Source organism: Chiloscyllium punctatum, chromosome 37 (genome assembly GCF_047496795.1).
Source record: "Chiloscyllium punctatum isolate Juve2018m chromosome 37, sChiPun1.3, whole genome shotgun sequence".
In the NCBI taxonomy this organism is placed as follows: domain Eukaryota; kingdom Metazoa; phylum Chordata; class Chondrichthyes; order Orectolobiformes; family Hemiscylliidae; genus Chiloscyllium; species Chiloscyllium punctatum.
The window spans coordinates 62,403,494-62,417,083 of NC_092775.1; positions in this window are offsets into that span (position 1 = coordinate 62,403,494).

The window sequence follows — 13,590 nt, forward strand, 5'->3', positions numbered from 1 at the left end:
CAGGTTTCCTAAGTATTGTGCTGTGTTTACATAAGGAGATTTATATGTAGAACATTACAGCGCAGTACAGGCCCTTCGGCCCTCGATGTTGCGCTGACCTGTCATACCAATCTGAAGCCCATCTAATTTACACTATTCCATGCACGTCCATATATACTTGTCCAATGACGACTTAAGTGTACTTAAAGTTGGCGAATCTACTACTGTTGCAGGCAAAGCATTCCATACCCTTATTACTCTCTGAGTAAAGAAACTACCTCTGACATCTGTCCTATATCTATCACCCCTAAATTTATAGCTATGCCCCCCCTCGTGCTCGCTGTCACCATACTTGGAAAAAGGCTCTCCCTGTCCATCCCATCTAACCCTCTGATTATCTTATATGTTTCTACTAAGTCACCTCTCAACCTTCTTCTCTCCAACAAAAATAGCCTCAAGTCCCTCAGCGTTTCCTCGTAAGACTTTCCCTCCATACCAAGCAACATCCTAGTAAATCTTCTCTGCACCCTTTCCAAAGCTTCCACATCCATCTTATAATGTGGTGACCAGAACTGTACACAATACTCCAAGTGCTGCCACACCAGAGTTTTGTACAGCTGCAGCGTAACCTCATGGTTCCGAACCCGATCCCTCTATTAATAAAAGCTGAAACACTGTTTGCCTTCTTAACAACCCTGTCAACCTAGGTGGCAACTTTCAAGGATCTGTGTACCTGGACACCGTGTTCTCTCTGCTCATCTACACTACCAAGAATCTTACCATTAGCCCAGTGTTTTGCATTCTGGTTACTCCAACCAAAGTGAATCACCTCACATTTGTCCGCATTAAACTCCATTTGCCACCTCTCAGCCCAACTCTGCAGCTTATCTATGTCCCTCTGTAACCTACAACATCCTTCGTCACTATCCACAACTCCACTGACCTTAGTGTTGTCTGCGAATTTACTAACCCACCCTTCTATGCCCTCATCCAGATCGTTTATAAAAATGACAAACAGCAGTGCACCCAACACCGACCCTTGTGGTACACCACTAGTAACTGCACTCCTGGTTGATTTCCCATCAACCACCACCCTCTGTCTTCTTTCAGCAAGCCAATTACTGATCCAAACTGCTATATCTCCCACAATCCCATTCTTCTGCATTTTGTACAATGGCCTACTGTGGGGAACCTTATCAAACACTTTGTTGAAATCCATATACACCACATCAACCGATTTACTCTCATCTACGTGTTTGTTTACCTTCTCAAAGAACTCAATAAGGTTTGTGAGGCACGACCTACCCTTCACAAAACAGTGCTGACTATCCCTAATCAAATTAGTCTTTTCTAGATGATTATAAGTCCTATCTCTTATAACCTTTTCCAACACTTTACCAACAACTGAAGTAAGGCTTACTGGTCTATAATTACTAGGGTTGTCTCTACTCCCCTTCTTGAACAGGGGAACCAAATTTGCTATCCTCCAGTCTTCTGGCACTATTCCTGTAGACAATGACGATTTAAAGATCAATGCCAAAGGCTCAGCAATCTCCTCCCTGGCTTCCCAGAGGACCCTAGGGTAAATCCCATCCGGCCCAGGGGACGTATCTATTTTCACACTCTGCAGGATTTCTAATACCTCTTTCTTTTGAACCTCAATCACATCTAGTCTCGTAGCCTGCATCTCAGTATTCTCCTCGGCAACATTGTCATTTTCTAGTGCAAATACTGTCGAAAAATATTCATTTAGAGCTTCCCCTATCTCCTCTGACTCCACACACAACTTCCCACTACTATCCTTGATTGGCCCTAATCTTACTCTTGTCATTCTTTTATTCCTTAAATACCTATAGAAAGTCTTAGAGTTTACCCTGATCCTATCCGCCAACAACCTCTCATGTCTCCTCCTGGCTATTCTGAGCTCTCTCTTTAGGTCTTTCCTGGCTACCTTGTAACCATCAAGCGCCCTGACTGAGCCTTCACATCTCACCCTAACATAAGCCTTCTTTTTAGATTAGATTACTTAGATTACTTACATGATTAGATTACTTACAGTGTGGAAACAGGCCCTCCGGCCCAACAAGTCCACACCGCCCCGCCGAAGCGTAACCCACCCATACCCCTACATCTACATCTACCCCTTACCTAACACTACGGGCAATTTAGCATGGCCAATTCACCTGACCTGCACATCTTTGGACTGTGGGAGGAAACCGGAGCACCCGGAGGAAACCCACGCAGACACGGGGAGAACGTGCAAACTCCACACAGTCGGTCGCCTGAGGCGGGAATTGAACCCGGGTCTCCGGCGCTGCGAGGCAGCAGTGCTAACCACTGTGCCACCGTTCCGCTTGACCAGAGATTCCACTTCCTTCATAAACCATGGCTCCCGCGCTCTACAGCTTCGTCCCTGCCTGACAGATACATACTTATTTAGGACACACAGGTGCTTTTCCTTGAATAAGCTCCACATTTCTAATGTGCCCATCCCCTGCAGTTTCCTTCCCAATCCCATGCTTCCTAAACCTTGTCTAATTGTGTCATAAGTGCCTTTGCCCCAGCTGTAACTCTTGCCCAGTGGTATACACCTATCCCTTTCTGTCACTAAAGTAAACATAACAGAATTGTGATCTCCATAAATCTCCTATTCAAAACGGATTTACAGGCTAGAAGATGGTCAGGCAGAAAAGCCACAAAGCCAACAATGTGAGATTTCTTGGTTGATGGTGAACATTTGCAATTTTTAAAAATTCTCTCAAGGGATGTGGGTGCATTTATTGCTCTTTCCTATTGTCCTTGAGAAGGTGGTGTGAGTTGCCTTCTTGCACCATTGCTGTCCACATGCTCTCGGTTGACCCACAATGCCCTGATGGCAGGCATTCCAGAATTTTGACCCAGTGACAGTGAAGGAACAGTGTTGCATTTCCAAATTAGGATGGTGAGTGGCTTGGAGGGGAACTTGTATATGGTGGTATTCTCATGCATCTTCGAAATGGAAATAGTCGCTAGTTTGGGAGGTGCTGTCTAAGGATCTTTGGTGAAGTTTTGCAGTGCATCTCACAGATAATACACATTGCTGTGACTGAGTGTCAATGGTGGAGGGAGTGTTTGCTTATGGATGTTGTGGCAGTCAAGCCAGCTGCTTTGTCCTGGATGGTGTGAAGCTTCTTGAGTGATGTTGGAGCTGATCTCATTCAGGCAAGTAGAGGATATCCCATCACATTCCTGAATTTGCCTTGTAGATGGTGGAAAGGCTTTGGGGTTAATTGTTGTATTATGTCTCAAGTCTGACCTGCTCTTGTAGCCAACTGTGGTGAGTCCAGTGAGTTTGTGGTCAATGCTAATCCCTAAGATGTTGACGGTGAAGAATTCAATGATGGTAATGCCTTTGAATGTTAAGGAGCAATGATTAGGTTGTCTCTTATTAGAGACCATTTAAACTAGTCCCATTTGCCTGCACTTGGCCATATTCCTTTAAACCTTTCCTATTTATGTCCCTGTCCAGATGTCTTTTAAATTTTGGAACTGTATCTGCATCTACCACTTCCTCTTTTGTTCCATTTATGTCTAGGCTGTTTCAGTATGTGAGGAGTTGTGAATGATGATGAACATTGTGCAATCATCAACGAATCTCCCCACTTCTGACCTTATGATAGAGGGAATTTCATTGATGAAGCAGCAGATGGTAATTATAGCAGTTGAAGCTGCTTCTTTGGATATATTCAAAACTGTGTTTCATAGATTTTTGATTCAAGTGTTATGGCAACAAGATTGGGGTCAGGGAGGGCAATGGAGTTAATCTCACAATCAGATCAGCCATGATTGAATTTCCTGTGGAGGGAGTTCAATGTATTAAATTGTAACCTCCTATTTCAATCTCCTAAAATCTGAAGAGAGCTTGTGAGGGGAACCGATTGTTGGAGTGAGGGGAAAGTGGAAGAAAATGTTGTGATGAGGGGTAGAACTCAAAATTTTGGAGTTTTGTTTTGGTCTGAATAGTGCTCCTTTCATTATTCTGGATAGAATCACGGTATCTTACAATAGATAACTTTCATCTCACTCCTTGTTCTCTTGCTGACAATCTTGAAGTTGTGATCTTTAGTTACTGATGTGCTAGCTAATGGAAACAAAATATCCTTTCTAACCCTGTCAAAATTGCTCATAATTTTGAACACCTCAGTAAGGTCTCCTCTTAATCTTCTCTGTTCCAAGGAGAATTAGTCCAATTTCTCTAATCATCCTTGCGTCCAGAAGTTGTCATTTTTGGTATTATTCTACAAGATCTCCTTTGCATTCTCTGTTGGGCTTTCACATCTTTCCTAAAATTAGGTGCCAGAACTGAACACAACTCTTCAAGTTGTCTGACCAATGATTAGAAGAGTTGTAGCATCACTTCCTTGCCTTTACACTCTCTGCCTCTATTTATAAATACAAGGGTCCTATAAGCCTTAACAACTGTTTAAGCTTATCCAGCCACTTTCAGAGAATTATGCACATGAACCCTGAGGACCCTCCACTCCCGTACTCCCCTCAAACTTGTATCATTGAGTTGGTAAAGTCTCTCCATGTCTCTTTTACCAAAACGTATTACCTCACATTTCACTACCAGGTGTCTGCCATTTTGGCCAAATTTTCAGTGTCTGCCTGAATTCATTCAGTGTCATCCTCACAATTCACTATTCTCCCTTTATAGTGTCATCTGAAAATTTAGAAATGTTGCTCTCGATACTCATTTCCAAAATTGTTTACATAAATCAGAAAAAGCAAGGGTCCCAACACCGATCCCCAGGGAACACCACTTCCAATTTGTCTCCAGTTTGAGAAATGTCCATCTATAGCTTCCTTCTGTTTCCGATCTTTAAGCCAACTTCTAATCCACGCTGCCCAGGAACCATCAATCTTGACTATTTCTAATTAGTGTACCAACCTGCCATGTGGGCATTGTATCAAATGCTTTTTCGAAGTCCAAATATACAACATTCACAGCAGTGCCCTCATCAACTACCTCTGTCACCTCATCAAAGAACTTAATTAAATTTGTCAGACATGATCTGCCCTTGACAAAACCATGTTGACTGTCTAGAAGTGACATTTTTCTCTCAGCATATATTTATCTTTTCCCGTAAAACGGCTCCATCAGTTATCCCATTATCCGTAGTTTCCTGGGTTATCCTTTGACCTATTCTTAAACAATGGCATCTCATTCGCAATCCCCCAGTTCCTTGGTAATAATCCTGTGTTCAGAGAGACCTGGAAAACTTCCGTCATATGCTCCACAGTTTGTTCCCTTATCTGTCTCGGCAATCCAGAATTCATCCCTTCTGACCTCTCTTCCTGGATATCTGCCAGCTTTTTTAGTACCTCTTCTTTATCCATCACTGCATTGTGCAGTTGCTCAACACACACCTTTTCAACTGTACTATTGTCACCCTTTTCCAAAGACAGAAGCAAAGTACTCATTTAGAACCTATACCGAACCCTTTGTTTCAGTGAGCAGCTTACCCTGTTTGTTCATTAAGGGTCTGACTCTATACTTCACTGATCTTCTACAATGAATATATCTGAAGAATGTTTTTATTATTTATTTTATTTTAGCCTACCATCCTTTCCTCATGCGCTTTTCCTGTCTGTGATCTTAATCTTGACTGATTTTTATCCTTTTCCAACTTAATATTGAACCTTACTATATTATTCTTTCCCAAATGCTCCCCCATTCTCCACTTGGCCTGGCTCATTTCCTCAGATAAGATCCAGCACAACTCCCTCCCAGGTACCACTCAAGATGCATTGTCCCAGAAAGTTCTCATGCACGCATTACAGGAATTACCCCATTTCTTTGCCCCAGACTCTACCTTTTTCCCCAGCCTACCCGAGTGTAATTGAATTCACCAATTCTCACAATCCTACTTGTTCTGCAGATTTCCATAATCTGCCAACAAACATTCTCTTCTACTTCCTCTCCACTATTTGAAAGACTCTAATAAATGCTCAACAAGATCAACCCACTCCCTTCCTGTTCCTCATGTCTAATTCTCATTCTAATTCTAATTTAGGAACTGCACCTCGTTCAAGGGCAATAATACTATCTTTGAACAAGATTACTACACCACCTCCCTTTTTACCCACCATGTTTCTACTAATTTGATGAGCAGAGAAGGTTTAGATTTTATGTATGCTGAAGTAGATTAATGCAAAGAACATTTCCACAAATGTGCAATGTCACAGACACTAGATAATCTGGTTTTGTGTGGTGTTTGTTGTGGTATGAATAATTTTATAGACACCAGCAAAATAATGCAGCTCATCAATAATAACAACTTGGGATCTTTTGCATCAACTGGAGAAGGATGAAGGGTTCTGTTTCCATCCCTCTTCTGGAACAACATCTCCAGCAGTGTAGTACTGACTGAATACAGTACAGCAGTTCTGTGCTCTCATCTGTGGATCAGGCTTGAATCCAAACATTTATAACTCAAGGAAGAGTGCTATCAGTGAAACCAGAGCTGAAACATATATTAGATGTTTTGGTAGGTAGTCAGTGCACCTCCACATACAGCACCAATCTCTGTCCAGGCCTTCTTACAACTTTGAACACTATCAAGCTACAGCCAGTGCCTAAATGATGTTCCTATCTTGTCCAACTCATATTTCAGGCTCTTGAATAATATCCAACTTTTTCTCCAGTGGGAATTTCATGTAATAATCATATTCACCTCAATGGACACTCTGGCTCCTGTTTCAGAATCGGATTTTCCCTGTTGAACATTCCAGCTTTCTTTCAGAGATTTTTGAAGCCAGTTTACATTTAGCATGACCCTTTATCTACACCATCTTGCCTTTCCAACACTTCAATATCATATAGGTATCATTTTATTTCTTATGAGAATGTTTCAAAGTCATTATGGCATATTTCTTTGAATTTAAAAGTTCTATTTAATTAAAAAAGATAATATAGTGCCACAATTTGCATAAATTTGCATTACGTTTACATAATTCTCCAATGCAGATAAAGTTATAACAATCAAGTGTGACTAGTTCTGGGTTTATGCCAATACAGATCTTAAATTTTAAAAAAACCAAAATATTTACTATTTAAATATGCAATTTTCCAAGCAAATGTGAATTTTTGTGTTAAAATATTATCCTATAAATCGCATGACTGAAAATAATTTACTGTAGGTTGATCATATTGATATAAGAATAATGCTTTTCCATAAGATTTCTAAGTTAACTTTCTAAGTTGACCATTGATTGTCAACCAGATTGATGTGGCAATGACTCCAGAGACAGTGATGGTTTTGTTGATTGGTTTTAAACTAACTGGATAACTAAATCTGCTCATTCATTTGTTTTTGACAACTTAATAAAGTTGCACAGCATTCAAGATGGTTAAAAATATTTGCTTTGAGCGAAAGCAATTAATATTCAAATATGCCAACTATCCTACACTGGGTGACATCAGCTGTGTTCTTCTTCTTTGTCTCTGTGACTCCTTCCACCCCTCAGTTATAGAGTCATAAAAATGTACAGCTGTACAGCACAGAAACAGACCGTTCAGTCCAATTGTCCATGCCAACCAGATATCCTAAATTAATCTAGTCCCATTTGCCAGCATTAGGCCCACATCGCTCTAAACTCTTCCTATTCAGATACCCATCCAGATGCCTTTTAAATGTTGTAATTAAATGTTGTACCAAACTCCACCACTTTCTCTGGCAACTCATTCCATACGCGCATCACCCTCTATGTGAAAAGATTGCCCCTTAGGTGCCTTTTAAATCTTTCCCCTCTCACCTCAAACATATGCCATTTAGTTTTGGACTCCCTTATCCTGGGGAAAAGGACTTGTCTATTTATCCGATCCATGCCATTCATGATTTTATAAATCTCGATAAGATCCCTCCTCATCCTCTAATGCTCCAGGTAAAGTAGCCTCAGATTATTCAGCCTCTCCCTATAGTACAAACTCTCCAATCCTAGCGACATCTTTGTATATCTTTTCTGAACCCTTTCAAGTTTAGCAATATTTTTCCTACATTAGGGGGACCAGAATTGAACACATTATTCCAATAGTGGCCTAACCGATGTCCTGTAACAGTCACAACGTGACCTCCCAACTCCCAAACCAAATGCCTTCTTCACTACCCTATCCACCTGCAACTCCACTTTCAAGGAACTGTCAGTCCACTGAGATGTCTGCCTTCATTCAGATCTGGCCTTGTGTGTGTACTCCTGATTTCCATTACACCATGATTGACATTCAGTTAGCCATTCCTCAGCTAACTGAACCCGCAGCTCTTGAATTGGCTGCCCAAATCTCTCTGACTCTCTACTTAGGACCCCTTTCTTTGCATTACTTTGTAAAACGTATCATTGATCATGCTTTTGCACACCTTATATCCCCTCCTGAAGTTCAACAAGAAATGTTGATTATCTTTCTGTGAAGTGTCTTAAAGGTGCACTACAGTTGCAATAAAGGTGGCATATAAATGTAAGGGTTTGTTCTTGTTGGCATTAACTATGCATCATTTCAAAATGATCTCCAGACCTTAACAAAGGACAGTTTGCTCTGGTTGGATTAGAGTAGCAACTCATGAGTCCAGATGCTTTAAATTTATTCATTTACTTCCAAACTAGAGACATCACTTTACTTCGCAGTCAGACTGACTGTTCAGAATTAGGCAGTTACTTTAAATTCAGAACATGGATTTCAGTGCGTATCACAATTCTGATTTCTCAAATCAACAAAAAAAAACAATTGGAAGGCTTCTTTCCAAGAAACTACAGTTTTCTTGTATCAAATTGATCATCTACTTCTTCTCCGACAAACACATGATTTATATGAGTTTCCGTATTGATAAATGATTAGAAATCCTAAATATGGAAATCATTTATAAATGTACTTTGTTTCCGGTTGATGAACTGGATTTTTCTGTTTTAAAACAAAAGAATTGAGTGTGACCATCGTGTTTCATAAGTGGTGCCAATTCAATGCAGGACACATGAGAGGAGTTGACCAATAGCTTCGTCAAACTGGGTTTGAAAAGACCCTTAAAGATGACACAGTCACCTATAATGTGGAGCAGAAAACAGGAATGCACAAACTGGAGAGATTAGGGCTGGAAGAGGTCTAAATGATGACGGGGGTGGGGGAAGCCATGATTGGATTTAAGCAGCAAGATGTGAATTCGAATCCATTCCTATCAATGAATCTACAGACAGATTGTAAAGAAAACAAACAGTGGTCAAAAGATTTTGGAACCCTCGATCCAAAATTGTATGCTCCTCCTAGGTTTGCTAACCTTACTATCCCAAGATAAGTTGATAACAATGAAGCAGAGGGGAAAGCACAAATTAGCCATTCTGAAAGAAAATTATCCCATGATAATCAGAAATGGTGGCGTTAGTTGAGAATAAATAGACCTTAATAGGTCTGAATTTCGGCTCTGATTTCAACATTGTCGATAGCTCAGCCATGTTTCCACTGGCTAACAAAAGCACAGTTGCCACCTGACAAGGCGAGACCTAACCTCAAGAAAGCAGCCCACTTGAATAGCACCACATCCAAAAACATTCAGTCCAAGCACATTGGCTCTCAGTGTGTACCATTTACAAGATGCACTGCAGAAATTCACCAAGTTTCCTTGGATAGCACCTTGCAAACCCACTGCCACTAGTCGGCAGCATGGTGGCACAGTGGTTAGCACTGCTGCATCACAGCGCCAGAGACTCGGGTTCAATTCCCGCCTCAGGCAACTGACTGTGTGGAGTTTGCACATTCTCCCCGTGTCTGCGTGGGGGTGCTCCGGTTTCCTCCCACAATCCAAAAATGTGCAGGTTAGGTGAATTGGCCATGCTAAATTGCCCTTGGTGTTAGGCTCAGGGGTAAACGTAGGGGACTGGGTCTGGGTGGGTTGCACTTCGGCGGGTCGGTGTGGACTTGTTGGGCCGAAGGGCCTGTTTCCAACACCTACCGCCTGCAAGCTTCGCTCCTAACCATTTACCATTCAGACTTAAAACCACATCAACATTCCTTCAGTGTCACTGGGTCAAAATCCTAGAATTCCCTTTCTAACAACGTTGAGGGTCTACCTACAGCAGATGACCTACAATGGTTCCAGAAGGCATCACCTCCTTCTCAAGATGGGCAATAAATGTCTATGTTCCATGAATGGATTTTGAAAAGAAATTCCCATATAGAATATCATCATCATTGCTAATGCTAGCATATATTGATTGCTAATGTGGAGAATTGGAGAAGCTTCTTCATTGAATTTCATTTTGTAACCCAGAAGATTGCAAGGAAAAGCTGAAAGAAAGAAACCGTTTGCATTATCCATTCCAATAACTCCTTCTTGGAGTTCCTCAGAAAGTGACCTGGAGGAAAGCATTGCTGAGTGCCATTCGATGTGTGAACAATCAGAAGAGGCCTGTAGTGAGTAACAGCAAGCTGGTAAGTGAAGGGTAGAACTCAATGGAAAAGCATGGGAGCATGGTACTGGAACACAATGCCTGAACTCAGAATATGATACAAGTTTCTGATAATAGGATCTTGAGATTAGTTTTAGCTGAGAGGAGAAGGTTAAGTGGAAAGGAAAGGAAATAAGAATCATTTTATCTCTGAAGTGTCACATGGCAAACTATAAATTATATTAACTTTTGGAATTATTTTGTGAACAAGAGAAATTAAAGAAAGGATAATAAGTATGAGAAAGGCTTGAAAAGCATCTTGGGAGGATTGATATGATAGATATCATATGAGTTAATATGAGGTGATAGTAATGGACAAGAAGTAACATAAAGACCAGCCAGTGTGAAAAATTAAACAACATTCTTAACAGCAAACTTACACCCTTAGAGTCAACTGACCACCCATTCAACTGGCCACTTTCCTCGCAAAGATGTTTTGGCTTTATAGGATTTTTTTTCAAATGTGCTAGCTCAATTTGGTTTAGGTTGAGAATGAAATAAACTCTATCTTTGCAACTGATGTACATTGAATAAACTCATACAATCATCACAAGCCACATTCCTTACAGTCACTTAACAGAAATAAAAACACATTTGCTCATTAAACTTGAAGATCCTGCAAAATGTGTCAAAGTACTATCTAAAACGAATGTGGCATCAGTAAGTCCTGAACCAATATTTTCTGTCTTACAACCTAAGTGTAAGAAATTGACGCGTAAATAAAATCTGATTATATGGTGGCACAGTTTCAAGTATCTTTTTGATCATTCAAAGAATGAAATGTGAGATATGCTTGTTGAAGCAGTTGATGTAAGTAGGCTGTCACCATGTTGTGTAGTGGTGCATGACACAAGGAGACAAAGCAACACATATACAATGTAATGGAATACACGAAGCTCCCGCAATTTGCTTTCATTAATTAGCTTAATGTGCAAAGCAATACATACACCATTTTGTTCATCCAGGGTCCAATGCTTGCTTATCTGCAGTTTTCACGATAAACTAGAGAATTTGGAGAAGATAACAAGTAAGTAAAAAAAACTTTTGAATAAAGGTTAAGAACACAAAAATATGGAAGGTCTCATTGACGTGCTGTCCTGCATTCCCTGTTCCAGAAATTGCACACACTGCATGTGTGTCCTCTGCCGTGTTGCTTTTTGGAGTGCTTGCAGACTAGAAAGCCAAAACATCTTTGCTAGGAAAATGGCCATTGTTGTTCATTGTTGTTACAACATCACATTCTGTAATGAAGAAGTGAGTTACGGTATCAATAAAGCATTCAATTAGCTGCAATCCACATTATGGAGCAACTGATTGCTGCCTAGTGAGAAACTTGCTACTCTGCTCAGCAGAAGCGTGGAAGATGAGACAGAATGCTCCTTGTCTTGAAGTAGATCTTGATGGACTTCTTGCATGAGTTTACCACAAATCCCATCACAGCCCTCTTCACTCAGACCCCTCTGACCATTCTTTTTTATTTTCTTTTATCTTCTGTTGCACACTGTTAAATCAAACATTTGCAAGTTTGGTGCCTATCCAATAGACAATAGACAATAGACAATAGATACAGGAGTAGGCCATTCTGCCCTTCGAGCCTGCACCGCCATTCAATATGATCATGGCTGATCATTCCTAATTAGTATCCTGTTCCAGCCTTATCTCCATACCCCTTGACTCCACTATCTTTAAGAGCTCTATCCAATTCTTTCTTAAAAGAATCCAGAGACTGGGCCTCCACTGCCCTCTGGGGCAGAGCATTCCACACAGCCACCACTCTCTGGGTGAAGTAGTTTCTCCTCATCTCTGTCCTAAATGGTCTATCCCGTATTTTTAAGTTGTGTCCTCTGGTTCGGCACTCCCCCATCAACGGAAATATGTTCCCTCCTGCCAGAGTGTCCAGTCCTTTCATAAGCCTATACGTTTCAATCAGATCCCCTCTCAGTCTTCTAAACTCAAGGGTATACAAGCCCAGTCGCTTCAGTCTTTCCGTGTAAGGCAATCCTGCCATTCCAGGAATTGACCTCGTGAACCTACGCTGCACTCCCTCAATAGCCAGAATGTCTTTCCTCAAATTTGGAGACCAGAACTGCACACAGTACTCCAGGTGTGGTCTCACCAGGGCCCTGTACAGCTGCAGAAGCACCTCTTTGCTTCTATACTCAATCCCTCTTGTTATGAAGGCCAGCATGCTATTAGCCTTCTTCACGACCTGCTGTACCTGCATGCTTGCCTTCATTGACTGGTGGACAAGAACACCCAGATCTCTCTGAACAGCCCCTTTACCTAATTTGATACCATTGAGGTAGTAATCTGCCTTCCTGTTCTTGCCACCAAAGTGGATAACCAGACATTTATCCACATTAAACTGCATCTGCCATGCATCTGCCCACTCACCTAACTTGTCCAGGTCACCCTGTAATCCCCTAACATCCTCATCACATTTCACCCTACCACCTAGCTTTGTGTCATCAGCAAATTTGCTAATGTTATTGCTGATACCATCTTCTATATCATTTACATATATTGTAAAAAGCTGCGGTCCCAGCACGGATCCCTGCGGTACCCCACTGGTCACTGCCTGCCATTTCGAAATGGAGCCGTTAATCACTACCCTTTGTTTCCTATTAGCCAACCAATTCTCTATCCAATCTAGTACTTTGCCCCCAATCCCGTGCGCCCTAATTTTACTCACTAACCTCTTGTGTGGGACTTTATCAAAAGCTTTCTGAAAGTCCAGGTACACTACATCCACTGGATCTCCCTCGTCCATCTTCCGAGTTACATCCTCAAAAAATTCAAGAAGATTAGTCAAGCATGATTTCCCCTTCATAAATCCATGCTGACTCTGTCCTATCCTGTTACTATTATCCAGATGTGCCGTAATTTCATCCTTTATAATAGACTCCAGCATCTTTCCCACCACTGAGGTCAGACTAACTGGTCTATAATTTCCTGCTTTCTCCCGCCCACCCTTCTTAAAAAGTGGCACAACATTAGCCGCCCTCCAATCCTCAGGAACCAACCCCGATTCTATTGAACTCTGGAAAATAATCACCAGCGCATCCACGATTTCCCGAGCCACCTCCTTCAGTACCCTGGGATGCAGGCCATCAGGTCCCGGAGACTTATCAACCTTCA